Below are 18648 nucleotides of genomic sequence, written 5' to 3' on the forward strand. Positions count from 1 at the left end.
TTTAGTTGGATTCTCATAGAAAGGAAGCATAAAACATAACCTGCATATCATTTTTCATGTAGATAAGAAAAAGATATTTTAGAAAACTTATTTGATCTAGCACGAGAACAGAAATTATTTGCACAAATCTCTTGGAGTATTCCTTGGACTGAAAGAAATTGTCTTTTATTTGAACAGATCTTATTGTCATATTTAAGACTATATCCTTTTTCCGTGAAAGTTGATTAATTGTTAAGTGAAAATGGATCATTAATGATCAAAACACTCTAAAATAAAATCATATGAGATTTCCTGCTCAATAGAATCTGATCACTGTGTGAGTGTCATACCTATGGAATATATTCTTTATTAGCAAATAAGAAAACCATTAGGATTTTTTATATTTATTTTACATAGGTTGCATTATGAAAAACTTTATTGATTGAATGTTTATTTGATACATTATTTATATCTCTTCTATATTTGTATGTGTGCTTATTTTATAAGTCTTGTCACATTGTCTTTCAGGGGTTTTACATTCCATAAATAAATATGTACTTTGTATTGTTGACATCAAGAAGATTACATTTAAAAAAAACAAAAGTTGTTTAACCAACCTTTCTAAACCTTTCTAAAATTGCCTGTTTAAGAATTTAGAAATTATAAAGAAACTAAGGTTTCAACTCCTTCAAGCAAAGTTGACTTTTATAGATCGATTTGGCTATTTTCTTTATGTTCTTTTTTGGTCCTATGATGTAAAAGAACCGAAACAGTTGAAAAACTATATGACTAAAAGGGATCTAACAATAAATAGCTTTATCATCTAAGGTCAACTGTCAGTTGAATTTGGCATTTTTACATAATATAAATGTATATCAATTTGCCGTCCATACTTGATTTTTTAGTTGCATCCTCATTGAGGTACACTTTTTTCTCTATTTATTATTTACAAATGTTGTTAGATTGAAGCTAACCATCAGGGATTTTATTTTCTGATTCATTATGTATTTGTTAGGTTTATGTATTTTGTAGAAATAAATAAATATAGTTACACAAAAGGTTTTATTTTTTATTCGTATTGTTCAAAATGTGAATTAATGAGATATTTTATAGAATTTTTGATAAAAATATAAATTTAAAAATAAGAAGATGTGATATAATTACCAATGAGACTGCTATCCACCAGAAGACAAATGATGTGGATGTAAGCAACTCTAGGTCACACTATGACCTTCAACAGTTATCAAAAGCCATTTTGTATAGAAAGCTATAGCAGGCCTATATATGACAAAATGTAATACATGTACAATTCAAATGAGAATACCAACAGCCTCATTTATAGGAAAACAATAAACGAACAATAAAGTCTTGTTTGTTTTGTTATTATTGTTTCTGTTCTGTACCATTCCTGATAGAATCCTGTAAAATACCATCAAAATCAAAAAGATTAAATTAGTTTCCTTTGATACCCAGGTCTGGCCTTTACTGTTTGAAGGTCATTTGTAGATGACATTACTATCACGTCATCAACGTTTTTCCATGGTTTACTCCTTAAAAACGGAATTTAGAATTGAATTATAAGGAATGACTGTAATATTTTTTCTGTCTATTCGAAATGACCAGGTTATTCATTGTGCATCACATTTTTGATTTTATTTGTTCATAGACAGAAATTATATTACCGTTACAGTCATTCCTTAAACAACAATAATATTTAGTGAGGTTTTTAATTCATTGAAATGATGGTTATTTTTTATTTTTTGGCAGTTCTTTTCTGTTGTTTCATGGTTAAGTGACTGCTTGAAAAATATTTAGTTTTATTGTCATGTGAAATACTACCATAGCTTTTTATGACTAATAGGATAACTGCATTTGGTATATGGGATCCTTGATGCAAGATTTTCATGTCTGTCAGATAGGATTCACCCTCATTTATGGATGATGCATGCAGTGATCAAGGTTAAGTTTTTCGTGGTCAAGTCTGTATCTCACATACAATAAGCAATAGGTCAACTATATTTGGTGTATGGAATGATAATAAGGTGTACATGTCCGACTGGCAGGTTTTATCTTACCTTTATTTCATGGTTCATTGAACAATGTTTAGTTTTTGTAATTTGGTCTATTTCTCAGATACTATACTATATTTAGAGTATGGAATGATTCAAATAAGGTGTACATGTATGTGTGGCAGATTTCATATTACCGTAACCTCATTTTCATGGTTCATTGATCAATGTTAATTTTTCATGGTTTTGTTAGTTAATCAGGTACTATAAGCAATACCTCAACTATATTTTTGGTGTATGGAATGATTGTAAGGTGTACCTTTCTGTCAGGGTTCATCTGGTGTGGTATGATTGCCAGTGAGACAACTATCCACCAAATTTCAAATGAAGTGGATGTAAGCAATACCAATTTTCAGTTTTTTATGTTATCTTCAAAATTGAAGTAAATTGTAAAAAATGTGAATTGCAAAATAAATTTATCTACACCGAAAAATTCAAGAAATTGTTTAACAATGGACAAAAATGTGAGATTAATAATTGTGATTTCATGTAATGCTGCATACAAATAATGCTACCAAAATTTAAAAAATAAATGTGAGTTTTTATTTTTGCGAAAACAATCCCATCATAATTTTTGTTGGAAACATCACAAAAATTTCCAAATTTACAATAATTAACATAAAATATCAAACCTTCACTTTCCCTTCAGCTTGGAAAAGACTTATATCTCAATCAATTAAATGTTATGTTTAGTAGTACTAATCACCTTGTTGAACCTTTCATGTATGGTTAAATTTTACACTTTGGGGAATGCATATAGTAACTTCCTAGAAACTATAATGTTGCATAGGAACCACTCAAACAGACTTTTAAAATCTAATTTTAACTATTAAAAAGAAAAAAATAATACTTCCATATATCTTAGGGGACTGCCATTTGATTCTGAGGGAGATGGTGGGCTTGGCAGATTAAAGAAATAAATATTCTGGACTCCATTAAGTTGCCAACAAAAACATTTTGCCTTATAAATCACATATGAAAAAAAAAATTCTGACCCTAAATATTCAAAATGTTCAAAAAAATTCATCCCTGATTGTAATGCTAGCATAATTTTCATCTTTAGGGGAACCACCATTTGACTCTTATGTTTTTTTTCTTCTCCTTTTTCTTATTTTTTTACGTAACTAACATGCAAGCATCATATTCTCTTTTTTTGTCTAGCAAAGTGCAATTTTTTTCAAATTTAATTGGAAATAATAAGGTTTTTTCCCCTTTCTCCCTTTAATTTTTCACCATGCATTATAATTCTTCATAATGAGGCAATACTAATCTTAACTTTTGTTGAACGAATTCAACATTTTGCCAAATGTTCAATATATGAACTCAGTTTGTGTGCAGTTTACACAGTAAATGAAAATATATTGAAGATCCTTTACCAGTACTTTTTGTAAATAACCCGGGCCTTATAGACTACAGGGTTTATCTTACAAAACTAGAAGTCAATACCCCCTCAATCCCCCAAAAAAAATTATAATTTCACTAGCATTGGTTGTGAACAATAATGACAATAAACAATGTATTTGCTATGGTTATATATTCGATATCAAAGTTCAGCAATAATTATAGCAAATTTTTAATGTTACTAGCATTGGTTGTGAACAATCATGACAATATTGATTGATTGATTGGTGATTGCTTTACACCACATCAGCACAAAAAGGCTATATCGCGGCGATAATCATGACAATAAACAATGTATATCAATGTATACATTTTTGTATATTTGCTATGATTTTATATTCGATATCAAAGTTTAGTAATAATTATAGCAATATAAAAATAAGGTGATGTGGTATGATTGCCAATGAGACAACTATCCACCAAAGTTCAAACCAAGTGGATGTAAGCAATTATAGGCAACCGTACGGCCTTCAACCATGAGAAAAACCCATACCGTATAGTCCGCTATAAAAAGCCCTGACATGAAAAATTAGAAACAATTCAATTGAGAAAATTGAAACGGCCTAATTTATAACAAAACAATTTACGAAAAACAAATATGGCAGACTTGAAACAACAACAACCACTGAACTACAGGTTCCTGACTTGGGATGGCCTAAAGAATGTGGCGTGGTTAAACATGTTTGTGAGCGATTAACCCTCCCTAAAACTGGGACAGGGTGTAACAGCACAACATAAGAACAAACTATAAAAATCAGTTGAAAAAGGCTCAACTCATCAGATCGATACAAAGCAGAAAAACATCAAACAAAAACACAGACTGGACATGGCAGGGTATTTATCCATCCCTCATCCCTAACAACAAAATACACTAAGAACAGATCTGAGAGTACTTCGCAGTTACTGACAGCTAGTTCAAAGCTAATAACAACTAATAAAAAAATATCATTCAGTACACATCCAACATCCAATGGATTTAGTGTAAAGACATCATTAATGTCGATAGCATTTATAATGTCTTTAGCATTGCGGTTGTGAACAATCATGACAATAAACAATAGACCATCCAAAACACACCTAAAACTATTTCTAAGCTCACCTACTTAACAAGTTGCATTGTCGTCAACGCCATAGGTACTTGGGGACAGGACATTTTTTGCCATTTACTATCAATCAGTCCAAGTTTACTATCCACAGTGGTCACTGATACATTATTTTTATATATCATATATTATATGTTCATACAGAGACATATATACAAATATGTCACTGGTTCATATAATACAGAAAAACGCGAAAATATTTGAAATTAATAGAAAACAAAAAAATAACGGATTTTGGAAAAAAGGGGGATGGCAAAAAAAAAACGTCCTGTCCCGAAGTACCTATAGACTGGTTAGTGCACTTCTAGTGAAACTAAAACCAGAGTTTTTGGTAGGTAATACATCCGATTTGAGTATCAACACGACAGAATCCGGCATGTACCTTCAAATTTTATTTTTTATGTGTTCCGATTTTAAAAATATCTTATGTATGTGACATTTTCACTGCAGTTGAACAGGTCTACAACATTTACATAATACTTTTTGTTTGTTCCAAATTAGTTTCAAAATCATCACATTTAGATTCTGCGGATGTTCTACATGATAAAACATACGTTAACTGTTTTAAGGATTGATTTTTTTATATTTCTAAGAAATCTGAGAAGAAATATTTCAAAGAAGCTGCTATTATACATATTAAGAGACCTATCGAATTAGACTTATCATTGGGTTTGTACTTACATCAATAACACAACGGGTGCCAAAAGCGGAGCAGGATCTGCTTACCCTACAGGAGCACCTAGCTGAGATCACCCCAGCTTTTGGTGGGATCTGTGTTATTCAGGCTTTTGTTTCTATGTTGTGTTTTGTATACTGTTGTTTGCCTTTTCGTGGTTTTTCGTTTTTTGCCATGGTTCTGTCAGTTTGTTTTCAACTGACGACTGTTTGAATATCCCTTTGGTATTTTTTGGCCTCTCTTTTAGAGTCTAATTTGTTTTTTTATGTTAAATTTATTCATTGTGTTGATTTGGATTCTAATTAATGGTCATTTGTTTGAGAGAGAAAATGTCCAAACCAGTTGCTTAAAAATATGTCTAACAGGAGATGTGGGGTAAACAACCAATCGACGAAAAAATCAAAACTTTATAGAGATAGTAAAAAAGTAAGTCTCCATTTCAATGTTATCTAACATACCGTCACCTTTTCACACGCAAATTTCGTTAATGGACACGTGACCTCATTGATCATGTTTCATAGATGGTCAGGACTGAGGTGTAACGTAAAAATTAATATTGAACTGCAATTTAAAAATGCAAGCCACATCGTATCCCAGCAGATTATAATGAATTGCTCTGAACAATAATAACCTGAGTAGAATTCACAGTAGATTCAGACTTTGACCGTAGAGAATAAACAAATAGAATCGATATGATACCATTTGATTAAAAAGTAAATTTCATCACTGTGTCTTTTATCATCAATTACAAGTCATTGAAGAAAGAATTACAAGGTTCGTGTGCTTTTAATCATTTCTTTTAATTTATATGGGTGAAAATATTTTTTCTTCAAAATTTATGCGCACGCCCGGGCATTTTGACATAAACGTAGCATGTATTTGTCTTTTTAGTGTGTAGCATCGGGATAATTTGTACTGTCTTTGTGTCATTGCCCCGTATACTTCGGATTACGTAATTGAAAAAATATATATATATGAATAGAAATTATTTAATGAACATAGCTTTATGATAATCAAGTTTAACATTTATACATAATAAGAATATTATAGCTATATTTGGAGGCACTTCCTGCACATCCAGTATATAGCCTTAGGTGACAATTCCAGGCCAACACATTTTAGGTGGTATCACTCCAGATATCTGTCGCAAATTATAGATTCATATATATGGACGTCAATACCACACAGTAAGCAGTTCCACTCTGCTATGTCCTTCTTCTGCGATATCTGTTTGTTTTAGCATTTTCCATGACTCATTGGAAAAAAAATATTCTTTGATTCTATCTATTTTATACTAACAATATATTTTATTATACTTCACGTCAAAATGCCAGATTTTGATTGGTTAATACGAGGGAGACAATTTACTCTATCCTATGGTAAATACTCTATTACCCTTCACGGAGACGCTTGATCAAGTGTGCGCTTTATTAAATACGGATGGTCGTTATGTACAAGACGTCATAGTTTATTACTTTGAATTTGAAATTTAATAGACAGTAATAACAGTACATTCAGTATAATAAATTAAATAACACATATCTGAGGGGGTGATAGAGCAGATTGTTACCCCTCGAAAAGACATTGTCAACATTGGCTTCGCCTCAGTTGACAATGTTTTCTCGGGGTAACAATCTGCTCTATCACCCTCTCAGCTATGTGTTATTTATATAATGTCCCAGATTCTATTATAATTAATGCTCTCGTCGAGCAATTTCGTAGGAAATTGTTCCTCTGATGTTACGATCAGAACTTCTTCTATATAACTGAAAAAAATTTGCATCTTGGAATCGTTGTAGTTTATCATTAAAATTCTGAAAACTGATATAAATTTTCACCGACCACAAATTGGACATCTTGCTCATTTAAATCCATACTTAAGATGTTAATATTTTTACATCATAATTCAATTGTTTGAATTTATTTCACAGATTGCACGCAAATCAAACATTTTTCTTAGACCAGTGCCTGTCTGAATATATTTTCCGGGTAACAAAAACTGCAGGTAACAATAAAAAAATATATTATTGCAATTTCCGTATGAAACTGATCGGGTCCCCTCCGGAAATACATCTCGGAAATTAGTCTCGGAAGTAACAGGCTTTTGACGTGCATCTTGTGCCGATGATATCTCTAATAACGGTCCTTTTCAGGGCCATCAATATTTTACAAAAAGAATCTACCTTTGTTGTACATACGAGAATTCTAAGACACAAATTACATGTATTTTTGAACGTCAACTTGTGTTTGTTACTGACTCAAGTAAGGGTAAGTGCTTTTACAATGACTCGAAATGCCCTTCCACTGTTAGTTCGGTATAATAAAACAATTGTGGCCCCTTAGAAGCGATGAATATCCAAAATTGTCAACCTTAAAAGTTATTTCACTTCGGGCTGCGCCCTCAGTAAAATAACCTTCTCGTGTTGACAATTTTGGATATTCACCTTTTCAACGGGCCATAATTGTATATTGTTACTTTTTGCGGGTAACCGTAGCCAGTGCCTATGTTGAAACCACAAGGAAGAAGCTAGTTTGTCTACAGAAATATTGCGTGAATCTATATACACGTTAGCAAGTTAAAGCTACATTCTTAGCCATTTCATATGATATGGTGACCTACAGTTGCTAACTTCCAAGTCATTTTGACCTCTACTCGGAAAGTTGCCTCATATGGCAATCCGATACCACATCTTCTTATTTTTATATTTGAAATACTAGAAAGAAAACTGTGTCCATATGACACTATCAAGCTCGCAATTTTATATCTGAATGTTCAATGTCTACAAACTGAGTGAAAAACACGTGGTAAAGAAAAAATTACGAAAGATGGTTACGCAAACAAGTTTAAACACTAATTCGGCATATATATACAAGTAATAAAATGAAACCCAACACATTCAAATTGACATTTGAAATTTGACAACATTGATTCCCCTTTTAAGATAAAAACTTTCATGCTTGACATAATAAAGGGCTATTTGTAACGGTTTACTGAATAACTATAAAATAATTTAATTAATTAACTATATCTAATTTTGAAAAAAAAACAATATTTGAAATTGCAATACTTTCTGCAAGTCACTATGTTCTTTGATAATTTAATTTATTTACAAATATATTTTTTTATAGAGTTGAAACTGTTTTCTGGGAAAGCCTACTTTTGCACAATAGTTAGACTTGCTACAATTCCCTGTCCTTTATTTCTTTCTTACTTATTCATATGTTAACTGAAAACTGCCATGATACTGAATGCCCCAGTACAATGATTGCCCTTCCCGTGCAGGTTTCAATATAATGGCAATATCTCTTTGTTATAGCAGTAAAATTATTAAAGGGTTATGATTGAATAAAAAAAGAAAATCAGGAAGGGAGATGTAGAAAGTCTACCCAATAGTCATTACAGCTGATATCTGTCATCAGTATGATCACAAGGCTTTTTTTTATTAGCATCATCAAACTGCTTTAGGAATGGAATCATTGTAGTACTTCAGATGTTAAACTTTCACCATGTTGTCTGCTTAGATAAAAAAAAATGATGACTGTATAAAAATTATGAATCCAAGAAGATTTGAGTATATTTTTTTATTTTGGTTTTGTTTAAATAGGCAATCTGTACAATGAAAAGAAAAAATATTGTGTTAAGCATTGACAATATTGGGTTGTGCACTATGTTCTCAATCTTGGCTTCTATTTTTGCATAGTTGTGCTGAACACAACAGTATTCCATAAGTACTGGAGAGAACACTGTGACCATAGAACTGTGACGGCTTCGCTCGTAATTTTATAGTTCAACGGTCCTCACAATTTTTACAACAAGCCCTGTGACTCAGGCCCATAAAATCTGAATGAAAAGAGGCTTCACAAGCCAATTAATTTTCAACTTATTATTCGATATTATGGCGTCTCTGGCCTTTAACAGTGCACATTTGTAACGCATGTTTCTAACGGCGAGCGCGTGCTCTTCTTCTTGGATCGATCGCTTTGAGGGGGGGGGGTCTTTTTAAAAATAATTTTGACAACCTTCGAACGCGGACGTGTTTAGGAGCACCCTTTTCCAATGTCAACAAGCAATGCAAATCTCCAGTCTACAAAAAAGGAAATACGGTCAGGAATACAGAGTGGTTTGTTAATTTTTCACATAAAATTTCAAAAGGACAGAAAAATTAGCATTGTGTTGTACAATCAAATCACGTTACGTCCTGTAGAAATATTTCCGGCGTGTGAACACTATTTAAGAAACTGCTCCTGGAAATATTCTAAGGACATAAAGACGGATAAGAAACGGTGAACAATTTAAAATAACCCTTCAATTCTAAAAAAAAAATAATGGTGCGTCATAACAAACGATTTTTTTCACAGGTATATTTGAATTACATTGTATGTGCACAAACCGTATATGAATCTATAATTATAGGGAAATGCATGTCAGAAATATTCTATTCGATACCAAGAATCAATTCGTAAACATGACAATATCTATTCAGTTTGATACCGGTAACAAATGTATCTCAGTAAACTTCAGTACGTAGAAACAATTTTAAACTTTGGAATATAAAACAATAGATACTGATAGGAAGATCCCTTGCTGTTTTGCCGTCGTTGATCAATGTAAGTATGTCATGTATATTAACAGATTAATGAATATAATTTTTTCGGAAAGGAGGTACAATCTTATTTCTGTTGTTATCCTGTTTAGGGACTTGATGATAATCTATTTCATGTGTTAACTACATTTTTCATCTGGTGTACTGACCTCTCTCTTACCAGGAATGTGACCTACCGAATTTGACTTATCACCGGGTATGTACTTACATGAACAACACTGCATACTTACCCAGAGCACCTGAGATCCTTTCCCCTCTCTCCTTGTCTAACTTTTAACCGATTTTTCAAATACTAAATCAGACCTGAACACTACATTCTCACGTAAATGATAATAATTAATAAATAAGTTTAATTGTTTGTATAACAAACATTTTTCATTCATTTGATTCGACAATTTCCGTGAAGCTATAGAAAAAATACATGACAAAGGTCAAGGAGTTATACATTTACCAGGAAATGCATGTATAAAATACATCTGTAATGATCTATTTATCACATTTCTCAATAACATAATCTGATTTCTTACAAGTTAACGTTTGATATGACCTTAAGATAATTGTGTTGCAGTGAAATCATTGTGTCTTGTATTTTTTATAATTTATCAATATGCATTTGATTATTGACAGTTTGAAACTTGACTACACGTTTCATTGTTTTCTTTTCTGTTTACTTTGTATTGTACTTTATCTTTAAAAGTTAACATCTGATCGGAATATCAGCGGAAAATAGCAGAGTTTAACGCAGCAAAATGTCTGTATCATCAGATCCATTTCCAATAACTATTACAATATCATTTAGTATTGTAATCCTACATTCACGGAAAGTGCGAACCCAAAACAAGCTGGTTGTTACATGAGAACCGCCGGTAACTTGTTAATTTGCTTGTCATTGTAGAAGCACAAATCAACCGCTTTCAAAATATCATTTGTACGGTAATTTTCTCTAAATTTACTTGTTTCGGGTTGCTCTTTTTGGTATGGATTTTACTTGTTTTGGGTTGCTCTTTTTGGAATGGATTTGGCCTTCTAAGTGTCTTTATTTGAGCACCACTGATGAGTCTTATGTAGATAAAACACACGCCTGACGTGTCTTTGGTTATTTTTACAACCTCTTGCCGGTGGACGTTTTATAACTGATGGTATCACAAGTCCAGTTGTCAACATAATATGTACGTTGAAAGAGGAAGGTACGATAAGGCCGCTTTTTGCAAGTCCCTTGAATTCGAAAAGAAGAAAAAAATGACTCTAAGGGAGCTACCATTTGATTTTTATGGGGGGGGGGGGGGGGGGGGGGGCTAGGATGAAATTTGAAAAAAAGGCAGGACAGGAGTTTTGAGGTAAAAAAAAACAAAACAGGATGAGCAACTTGGCAAAAAAAAAGGAGGATGACAATTTATGTAAAAAAAGTCAGGATAAACTAATAAAAAAAAAAGGCAGGACCGAATAGAGTGAAAAATAAAAAGGCAGGGTAGAGATTACAACTAAAAAAATGCAGGACATAATTTTTTATCTAGCCCCCCTCCCTTAAAATCAAATGGTAGCTCCCTGATACAATCCATCTTCTTATTGCAGAATTTATTAAAATGTATTTCTTTCTAATTTCTGTGATTTTATTTTTTCTCTTAAATGCATTTTGCCTTTGATATTATTTTCTCAATGTTTTTATTGATGCTATTGTGTGTTATTTCTATGATAAATCTACCAAATAACAATAATTTGAGATCTTCAAATTAATATTCAGATATCAGTAAATGATATTTTATAATACAATGATTTCAACACTATGACTTTAGTGCGTCTTTTCTCGATCTACCTTAAGGTGGTACCAAACACCTTGACTAAAATTAATTTGGCTCGTTTAATTTTCATAAAATTTTGACAAAATATTTACTTTGACCCTTTGACAAAAATATAAAAATTTCAAAAAACTTGAACCACACACTTTATCGGAAAAATTTCATCGGATATATAGCAGTTTGACAAACAATAATTTTGATCATTGAGAAGCTTAATATTTCCTTAACAATAGAACGTGATTTAAACGTTCAACTGATTTTTACAGAGTTATCTCCCTGTAGTGTACCACCTTATAGATTGAAATAAACAATTAATTTCCCCATAGGCGACAATGATAGCCTTTTTCGAGATACAGACTTTAAAAAGTTGATTTTTTTAACGAAACCTTGCTAGAATTAAAGAAAAGTTATTAGGACAGTATTTTTTGGTCCAAAAAATATAGGTTCGCGTTGCTTTTCTTAGCGTAATTTGTACTTATCTCCCACGCCTATCAATTTTGCACTTAAAAATACGTGTCTCATCCTAGCGTTTAAAAGACATCTCAGTTCCGTTAGGGCTAAGGAAAATAATTTATTTGGCCTTTGGTATAATGCAGAATGCACGAAGTCTCTAATAACAAAAAATAACGGGCGCACATATCAACCAATCAGGATTAGCTATACTCTTAATTCTGAATACCATGTTATGCTCATAAAATGGCTGCGCCCATAAAATCTAATGGTGTATTGTAACCTATACGGTATTTAATACTTTCGAGAATCATGCAATTCATAGTTTGTTAGATGCACTAATATATATGCCACACAAAAATCATCTTCAAAACGTTCTGGCATTACTCTCTGAATTTTCAGAATTTTTTATCAGAGGTGACCCCAGTCAAAAAATGTGAAAAAAAATTTCTGATTTTTTGAGTAAATGCGGTACTGCTAAAAAGGGCCTGAAGATAATGTCCACTTTCTCCAGTGATTCTTTATATGTCATCAAGTACTGATTATATTGATACCAAAACCGATCCAATATGTAACTACTACGGTGAATTTTGAACAACAGTTTTAAATGAAACCATTTTCGTATAAAAGTACATTTTTGAAACAGACTATAGCATTTCAAAATATGAAAAATGTGTAAATATTTGTGTTCAAACATCGAAAACTATTCGTTAACTACAAAATGTCATGCCTATTCTAATTTTTATAGTCTGCCATTCGAGTGAACATTTCAATGTTCGAAGGGGATCATTTCTGTACATTTTCACTGAATTTGGTAATTTCGATAACAGCACTTGGATCGAGATTGTCATGTTTAAAAATCGATTTGTATATTGAAACTCTAGACGTGTACGTGCTTTTTTCAAACAAATCAGCAGAAGTTCAGAAAATGACATATTCTCTCCACAGTAAGTCAAAAGTCGAACCCACCCTTGTTTCTAAGGTAAAACGCAATACATATATGAAACAGACTATAGCTTAAAAACTAGTTAATCAATAATTCATTTGTCACCAAAAAATACGGTTTCACATCAAATATCAAGTAAAATTACTGTTTTTGACACTTTTTGAGCACTATGATAAAGAAATGTCGACGCTGTATACGGTATTTAATACTTTCGAGAATCATGCAATTCATAGTTTGTTAGATGCACTAATATATATGCCACACAAAAATCATCTTCAAAACGTTCTGGCATTACTCTCTGAATTTTCAGAATTTTTTATCAGAGGTGACCCCAGTCAAAAAATGTGAAAAAAAATTTCTGATTTTTTGAGTAAATGCGGTACTGCTAAAAAGGGCCTGAAGATAATGTCCACTTTCTCCAGTGATTCTTTATATGTCATCAAGTACTGATTATATTGATACCAAAACCGATCCAATATGTAACTACTACGGTGAATTTTGAACAACAGTTTTAAATGAAACCATTTTCGTATAAAAGTACATTTTTGAAACAGACTATAGCATTTCAAAATATGAAAAATGTGTAAATATTTGTGTTCAAACATCGAAAACTATTCGTTAACTACAAAATGTCATGCCTATTCTAATTTTTATAGTCTGCCATTCGAGTGAACATTTCAATGTTCGAAGGGGATCATTTCTGTACATTTTCACTGAATTTGGTAATTTCGATAACAGCACTTGGATCGAGATTGTCATGTTTAAAAATCGATTTGTATATTGAAACTCTAGACGTGTACGTGCTTTTTTCAAACAAATCAGCAGAAGTTCAGAAAATGACATATTCTCTCCACAGTAAGTCAAAAGTCGAACCCACCCTTGTTTCTAAGGTAAAACGCAATACATATATGAAACAGACTATAGCTTAAAAACTAGTTAATCAATAATTCATTTGTCACCAAAAAATACGGTTTCACATCAAATATCAAGTAAAATTACTGTTTTTGACACTTTTTGAGCACTATGATAAAGAAATGTCGACGCTGTATAGATTGAAATAAACAATTAATTTCCCCATAGGCGACAATGATAGCCTTTTTCGAGATACAGACTTTAAAAAGTTGATTTTTTTAACGAAACCTTGCTAGAATTAAAGAAAAGTTATTAGGACAGTATTTTTTGGTCCAAAAAATATAGGTTCGCGTTGCTTTTCTTAGCGTAATTTGTACTTATCTCCCACGCCTATCAATTTTGCACTTAAAAATACGTGTCTCATCCTAGCGTTTAAAAGACATCTCAGTTCCGTTAGGGCTAAGGAAAATAATTTATTTGGCCTTTGGTATAATGCAGAATGCACGAAGTCTCTAATAACAAAAAATAACGGGCGCACATATCAACCAATCAGGATTAGCTATACTCTTAATTCTGAATACCATGTTATGCTCATAAAATGGCTGCGCCCATAAAATCTAATGGTGTATTGTAACCTATACGGTATTTAATACTTTCGAGAATCATGCAATTCATAGTTTGTTAGATGCACTAATATATATGCCACACAAAAATCATCTTCAAAACGTTCTGGCATTACTCTCTGAATTTTCAGAATTTTTTATCAGAGGTGACCCCAGTCAAAAAATGTGAAAAAAAATTTCTGATTTTTTGAGTAAATGCGGTACTGCTAAAAAGGGCCTGAAGATAATGTCCACTTTCTCCAGTGATTCTTTATATGTCATCAAGTACTGATTATATTGATACCAAAACCGATCCAATATGTAACTACTACGGTGAATTTTGAACAACAGTTTTAAATGAAACCATTTTCGTATAAAAGTACATTTTTGAAACAGACTATAGCATTTCAAAATATGAAAAATGTGTAAATATTTGTGTTCAAACATCGAAAACTATTCGTTAACTACAAAATGTCATGCCTATTCTAATTTTTATAGTCTGCCATTCGAGTGAACATTTCAATGTTCGAAGGGGATCATTTCTGTACATTTTCACTGAATTTGGTAATTTCGATAACAGCACTTGGATCGAGATTGTCATGTTTAAAAATCGATTTGTATATTGAAACTCTAGACGTGTACGTGCTTTTTTCAAACAAATCAGCAGAAGTTCAGAAAATGACATATTCTCTCCACAGTAAGTCAAAAGTCGAACCCACCCTTGTTTCTAAGGTAAAACGCAATACATATATGAAACAGACTATAGCTTAAAAACTAGTTAATCAATAATTCATTTGTCACCAAAAAATACGGTTTCACATCAAATATCAAGTAAAATTACTGTTTTTGACACTTTTTGAGCACTATGATAAAGAAATGTCGACGCTGTATAGATTGAAATAAACAATTAATTTCCCCATAGGCGACAATGATAGCCTTTTTCGAGATACAGACTTTAAAAAGTTGATTTTTTTAACGAAACCTTGCTAGAATTAAAGAAAAGTTATTAGGACAGTATTTTTTGGTCCAAAAAATATAGGTTCGCGTTGCTTTTCTTAGCGTAATTTGTACTTATCTCCCACGCCTATCAATTTTGCACTTAAAAATACGTGTCTCATCCTAGCGTTTAAAAGACATCTCAGTTCCGTTAGGGCTAAGGAAAATAATTTATTTGGCCTTTGGTATAATGCAGAATGCACGAAGTCTCTAATAACAAAAAATAACGGGCGCACATATCAACCAATCAGGATTAGCTATACTCTTAATTCTGAATACCATGTTATGCTCATAAAATGGCTGCGCCCATAAAATCTAATGGTGTATTGTAACCTATACGGTATTTAATACTTTCGAGAATCATGCAATTCATAGTTTGTTAGATGCACTAATATATATGCCACACAAAAATCATCTTCAAAACGTTCTGGCATTACTCTCTGAATTTTCAGAATTTTTTATCAGAGGTGACCCCAGTCAAAAAATGTGAAAAAAAATTTCTGATTTTTTGAGTAAATGCGGTACTGCTAAAAAGGGCCTGAAGATAATGTCCACTTTCTCCAGTGATTCTTTATATGTCATCAAGTACTGATTATATTGATACCAAAACCGATCCAATATGTAACTACTACGGTGAATTTTGAACAACAGTTTTAAATGAAACCATTTTCGTATAAAAGTACATTTTTGAAACAGACTATAGCATTTCAAAATATGAAAAATGTGTAAATATTTGTGTTCAAACATCGAAAACTATTCGTTAACTACAAAATGTCATGCCTATTCTAATTTTTATAGTCTGCCATTCGAGTGAACATTTCAATGTTCGAAGGGGATCATTTCTGTACATTTTCACTGAATTTGGTAATTTCGATAACAGCACTTGGATCGAGATTGTCATGTTTAAAAATCGATTTGTATATTGAAACTCTAGACGTGTACGTGCTTTTTTCAAACAAATCAGCAGAAGTTCAGAAAATGACATATTCTCTCCACAGTAAGTCAAAAGTCGAACCCACCCTTGTTTCTAAGGTAAAACGCAATACATATATGAAACAGACTATAGCTTAAAAACTAGTTAATCAATAATTCATTTGTCACCAAAAAATACGGTTTCACATCAAATATCAAGTAAAATTACTGTTTTTGACACTTTTTGAGCACTATGATAAAGAAATGTCGACGCTGTATAGATTGAAATAAACAATTAATTTCCCCATAGGCGACAATGATAGCCTTTTTCGAGATACAGACTTTAAAAAGTTGATTTTTTTAACGAAACCTTGCTAGAATTAAAGAAAAGTTATTAGGACAGTATTTTTTGGTCCAAAAAATATAGGTTCGCGTTGCTTTTCTTAGCGTAATTTGTACTTATCTCCCACGCCTATCAATTTTGCACTTAAAAATACGTGTCTCATCCTAGCGTTTAAAAGACATCTCAGTTCCGTTAGGGCTAAGGAAAATAATTTATTTGGCCTTTGGTATAATGCAGAATGCACGAAGTCTCTAATAACAAAAAATAACGGGCGCACATATCAACCAATCAGGATTAGCTATACTCTTAATTCTGAATACCATGTTATGCTCATAAAATGGCTGCGCCCATAAAATCTAATGGTGTATTGTAACCTATACGGTATTTAATACTTTCGAGAATCATGCAATTCATAGTTTGTTAGATGCACTAATATATATGCCACACAAAAATCATCTTCAAAACGTTCTGGCATTACTCTCTGAATTTTCAGAATTTTTTATCAGAGGTGACCCCAGTCAAAAAATGTGAAAAAAAATTTCTGATTTTTTGAGTAAATGCGGTACTGCTAAAAAGGGCCTGAAGATAATGTCCACTTTCTCCAGTGATTCTTTATATGTCATCAAGTACTGATTATATTGATACCAAAACCGATCCAATATGTAACTACTACGGTGAATTTTGAACAACAGTTTTAAATGAAACCATTTTCGTATAAAAGTACATTTTTGAAACAGACTATAGCATTTCAAAATATGAAAAATGTGTAAATATTTGTGTTCAAACATCGAAAACTATTCGTTAACTACAAAATGTCATGCCTATTCTAATTTTTATAGTCTGCCATTCGAGTGAACATTTCAATGTTCGAAGGGGATCATTTCTGTACATTTTCACTGAATTTGGTAATTTCGATAACAGCACTTGGATCGAGATTGTCATGTTTAAAAATCGATTTGTATATTGAAACTCTAGACGTGTACGTGCTTTTTTCAAACAAATCAGCAGAAGTTCAGAAAATGACATATTCTCTCCACAGTAAGTCAAAAGTCGAACCCACCCTTGTTTCTAAGGTAAAACGCAATACATATATGAAACAGACTATAGCTTAAAAACTAGTTAATCAATAATTCATTTGTCACCAAAAAATACGGTTTCACATCAAATATCAAGTAAAATTACTGTTTTTGACACTTTTTGAGCACTATGATAAAGAAATGTCGACGCTGTATACGGTATTTAATACTTTCGAGAATCATGCAATTCATAGTTTGTTAGATGCACTAATATATATGCCACACAAAAATCATCTTCAAAACGTTCTGGCATTACTCTCTGAATTTTCAGAATTTTTTATCAGAGGTGACCCCAGTCAAAAAATGTGAAAAAAAATTTCTGATTTTTTGAGTAAATGCGGTACTGCTAAAAAGGGCCTGAAGATAATGTCCACTTTCTCCAGTGATTCTTTATATGTCATCAAGTACTGATTATATTGATACCAAAACCGATCCAATATGTAACTACTACGGTGAATTTTGAACAACAGTTTTAAATGAAACCATTTTCGTATAAAAGTACATTTTTGAAACAGACTATAGCATTTCAAAATATGAAAAATGTGTAAATATTTGTGTTCAAACATCGAAAACTATTCGTTAACTACAAAATGTCATGCCTATTCTAATTTTTATAGTCTGCCATTCGAGTGAACATTTCAATGTTCGAAGGGGATCATTTCTGTACATTTTCACTGAATTTGGTAATTTCGATAACAGCACTTGGATCGAGATTGTCATGTTTAAAAATCGATTTGTATATTGAAACTCTAGACGTGTACGTGCTTTTTTCAAACAAATCAGCAGAAGTTCAGAAAATGACATATTCTCTCCACAGTAAGTCAAAAGTCGAACCCACCCTTG

General features: G+C 32.0%; 1 long non-coding RNA gene across 1 annotated transcript in view; it reads left to right on the plus strand.

The window, feature by feature from the left end:
• Positions 1-9606: 9606 nt before the first annotated feature.
• LOC127734645 (uncharacterized) overlaps positions 9607-18648 on the plus strand; it is a 59528-nt gene continuing 50486 nt past the window's right edge. The window contains exon 1 of the long non-coding RNA XR_007997680.1: positions 9607-9836. This is a non-coding gene — a long non-coding RNA (uncharacterized LOC127734645). The remainder of the gene's footprint in view (positions 9837-18648) is intronic.

Source organism: Mytilus californianus, unplaced genomic scaffold, assembly GCF_021869535.1.
Source record: "Mytilus californianus isolate M0D057914Y unplaced genomic scaffold, xbMytCali1.0.p SCAF_3, whole genome shotgun sequence".
Taxonomy (NCBI): domain Eukaryota; kingdom Metazoa; phylum Mollusca; class Bivalvia; order Mytilida; family Mytilidae; genus Mytilus; species Mytilus californianus.